This window comes from Nycticebus coucang, chromosome 3 (genome assembly GCF_027406575.1).
Source record: "Nycticebus coucang isolate mNycCou1 chromosome 3, mNycCou1.pri, whole genome shotgun sequence".
Lineage (NCBI taxonomy): Eukaryota > Metazoa > Chordata > Mammalia > Primates > Lorisidae > Nycticebus > Nycticebus coucang.
In genome coordinates, this window is record NC_069782.1 from 6,288,871 (window position 1) to 6,293,198 (window position 4,328).

Here is a 4,328-nt window from a genome sequence, read left to right on the forward strand (position 1 = left end):
CTAGTGAGAGTACACCTCCAAGTGCTGGCTTGGGGAGCCTGTGCGACTTTACACAGCCCAGAGCAAATTCTTAAGTGTTTCGTTTCCTTTTTCCTTGCCTTGTGCTGAATGCCTCACCCCAGTTCTCTTGGTTCTGGGTGTTGCTGCTGGGAGTGGCTTGCATTTTTAGGTCTCCCAACTCTCACCTAGCATGGCGCTCATCACACCCTGGTTTGGGTACAAATGCCAGCTCCCGGGCAGTTGGGCCTCTCAAAGGCTCTGCCTCCCATTCTGCAGCACTGAGTTTCGGGGATTATGGGAGTGGGAGGTGTGGACTTGATCCTGGCTCTAGCTTTCTGGCCTAGTAGTCTACAGGTCAGTAGTCAGGATTGGCAGGAGACATATATCCAGCTGCCACCAAGGGGCACTGTCCCCACATTTGTGAGTGTCCTGTCTGTCCATGTAGAGGGGTATTTTCCTGCCTTGGCAGTGGGGGATGTGGGGGCATAAGAGAGAGATCAAGGAGTAAGGCAGTCCTGCTGGGCATGCTGGGGGCTGTTTCTCCAGCTTGGCAAAACTATAAAACCCAGGGGCAGTCCTTGAATACCAGGGCAGCATTGCCCTGGGTGTTATTTGGCAGTTCCCTGCTGGTGGGATAGTAAGGGGAATCCAGACAGGTGCAGTGCTGGAGCATTGGGGAGCAGTATTCTGGCAGCTCTACAGAGTCAGTAGCAAGTGCTCCCAAAGCAGAAGCCTAGGAAGTAAAGGGAACCTGAGAAATGAAGAGCTTCTCAAGATTGAGGCTGGTCTGGTGAAATGCAGCCTAGAAACTCATGTTTCCAAATTTACGTCTGTCAAGCCAGAAGGACCTGAGTTTGACCCTGGCTTCCTGGAACCAAGGAGGCCCAGGGAGGGGCTGATGGTGCTCTGAGCTCTGGCTCTTTAAAGAAAGCCGCATTTTTCCTCTTAATCTGCTTCCCATAGGTACAAACTTCTTACTCTTTAGCAGCTGGAAGACATTCCTTCTACACTTTACCCTTCCTGGCCCAAGAGAGCTCCCCAAAGGCAGTAGGGCCTGATTTCTCAGGTACTGGGAACAGTCAGATCAGTGCCCTGGACATGGCTAGAGCAGGGCTGGTGAATATCCTGCCCATGTGGCGTCCTCTTCCCCTCTTACTCTTAAGCCGACACGCTCTTGTTATCACCTGGTTTCACTGGGCCTAGCTGCAGCTCCCTGGCCATCCGGAGCTCAATTTCTGGGTGGCCATATGGTACATTGAGGGGAGAGGGGGACTGTTTGCACCTCTGCTTGATAAGCTGTCATCTTGGGAAACAGGGAAGAGGAGGTGGTAGGCTAGTCCTGTGTCCTTCTCCACCTCCCACTCCCCTTCGCTACCTATCTGTGTTCTCTTGTTCAGGAGAGGAAGGGGCATTAAGGAATGGAGGGTGACTGTGTATTACTTATACATTTCTGAATAAACGTTTGTTATTCCTACCTTTGAGTTGTCATTTCTATTTTTTTTTTTTTTTTTTGCGGTTTGGCTGGGTCTGGGTTTGAACCTGTCACCTCCAGTATATGGGACGGGTCATTTCTTAAAAGATTGTGTAAAGTGGCCTTAGTGAAACTAAGCACCAGCAAATGGGAATTTGCCTCCCTGCTTTACTGCTCACCACTGTGACCTTGGGCATTTACTCCCAGGAGTTGCTGAACCTCAATCTCTACAGCTGAGAGACTAATCCCTAGTGTCCATGAAAGCACCTGGCACAGGGATGAAAATACCCCCTGCACCTAAAGTGCTTCCCTGGGTATGAAGCATGGTCTTAGAAATGCACAGTTAGGGGACTCTTTGCAGGGAACAAGGCAGCCAAGACCATTGGCCTTTGCCTTGGTTTGAAGAAGTTACAAGGGTGTAAATTACCTCTTAAATGAACCATGTACTAGAAAAGATGAAATTATTTATCGTTAGTTTTATTACATTAGAAGTGGGTTGGAAGGACATCCTTATCTTCCACCAAGTACAACTCTGGACATTTGGTATAAAACAAACATAAAATTGCCAGGCACAGTGGCTCACGCCTATAATCCTAGCACACTGGGAAGCCAAGGCAGGGGGATTGCGTGAGCTCAGGAGTTTGAGACAAGTGAGCCCCATCTCTACAACTAGCCTGGCATTGTGGTGGGTGCCAGTAGTTGCAGCTTGTAATGGGGCGAGATAAGGACCACCGACTCAAATTAGAAGTTCAAAAAGGAGTCTTATTAACCATGGGGCTGTCTTGGCAAAGTAAAGCAGACTAAGTGAAAGCATTGAGGGGTCTGAAGTTGGGGTTGTTAAGAGTCTGAAAGTTGGCAGAAACAAACAGGTGGGCTGAAAGCAAAAGAAAAAGTTGGCAAAAGAAGCAAAAAGCAAGTGCAGGGTCACGACTCCTTTTACAGAAGCGAACCCTGCAATTTAGCGGACTAGCAGATGGGTAACATAAAGGTCACGTCAAGTAGATCTGGCAATTAGCAAATAAGTAAAACAATTTGTCACAGCACTTAGAATGTTAGCTCTTACTATGACAACACTGAGCTTGTTAACTCTCATCTTGTTTTGTTCTGGCCGGATCTAAGACCAATCTAAGAATAATGGTACTTTCGCATCATTTCATTTACCTCTTTTTTCTCCTTCCTCCTACCTGGGTGGGGGTGGTGGGCGGTTGTGTGAGGTCCTTTGAGGCTGCAGGCATCTACCTTATGGGGGTAATGAGGCTGCTGGTACCCATCTCAAGGTAATCATGAGGCTGAGGCAAGAGGGTCACTTGAGGCTGAGAGTTTGAGGTTGCTGTGAGCTATGATGACACGCACTCTACCCAGAGTGAGACAGTCTCAAAAACAAAAACATTGAGAGGTGGGAAGAAGAGAAACTGCCTGGGGACCTCAGGTCCCAAGGAGTGACTAGCATTGAGTCTCCCGGGTTTTCTTACTGCTTCACATCCCAAACTAGGCATTGGAGTTAACTAGCTACCCAGAAATGCCAACGGGGAAGGTCCCAAGCAAAATATGCCAAAGGACCAGGAAAGAGATAGCTTAATAAGAATGAAAACACCAGGGCGGTGCCTGTGGCTCAGTGAGTAGGGCGCCGGCCCCATATGCCGAGGGTGGCGGGTTCAAACCCAGCCCCGGCCAAACTGCAACCAAAAAATAGCCGGGCGTTGTGGCGGGCGCCTGTAGTCCCAGCTGCTCGGGAGGCTGAGGCAAGAGAATCGCTGAAGCCCAAGAGTTAGAGGTTGCTGTGAGCTGTGTGAGGCCACGGCACTCTACCCGAGGGAGGTACAGTGAGACTCTGTCTCTACAAAAAAAAAAAAAAAAAGAATGAAAACACCCAAATGCCATATAAGAAATTGCAACCAGGGCGGCGCCTGTGGCTCAGTGAGTACCGGCGCTGGCCCCATATACCAAGGTTGGCGGGTTCAAACCTGGCCCCAAACTGCAACAAAAAAATAGCTGGGCATTGTGGCAGGCGCCTGTAGTCCCAGCTACTCGGGAGGCTGAGGTAAGAGAATCGCCTAAGTCCAGGAGTTGGAGGTTGCTGTGAGCTGTGATGTGACGGCACTCTGCCGAGGGCCACATAGTGAGACTCTGTCTCTACAAAAAAAAAAAAAAAGAAATTGCAACCAGCGAAGGCCAAGTTGGGAACCCATATTTCATCCTCACTAGGCTATGTTGGGGGCACACCAAAATCGGTGCTAGGATGGTGACTGAGAAGGCCAAATAGGGAACTGGGAACTTGAGTTGGTGTTAGAGATCACGGACTGGGGAGAAAGGAAGCATGGCAGCCACTTCTGCCAGTGGGTCCAAAATCGAGTTCTGTTTGGGTATTGTGCTGGCTGTCGGCATTGGGGGAGCTGGGGTAAATTGTGTGTGGTCTTCCTGTGCATTTCTTTTCAACTTTCTGTGAATTAATAATTTCAAAATAATTAAAATTGTGCTATCTCCTTTATTTTAAAATTGCCTCGTCCTCCACTTTCTCTTTGGCGCTTTCTGGTAACATATATGCACTGTATTACGCTTCTTTATTGTTTATTTTTTTCCTTCCTTCCCTTGTTGGAAGGCAAACTCCAGAAAGGCTGCGTGGTGTTTCACTTCTGTATCTCTAGCCTCTAACGCTTACGGCTGCAGGCACTGCTGTTTCTGAAAGGAAGGCATGAACGAAAGGATGGACAGACAGAAAGTTGCGTTTGTACTCGCAAACGGCCTGGACTGGCATTCTGTCTGACGTTCACGAGGACGGCCCGGAACCGGTAGGGCGGGGCCCCCACGCGGCGCCGTTGCCAGGGAAACGGACTCTTCCACTGCGGAACTACAACTC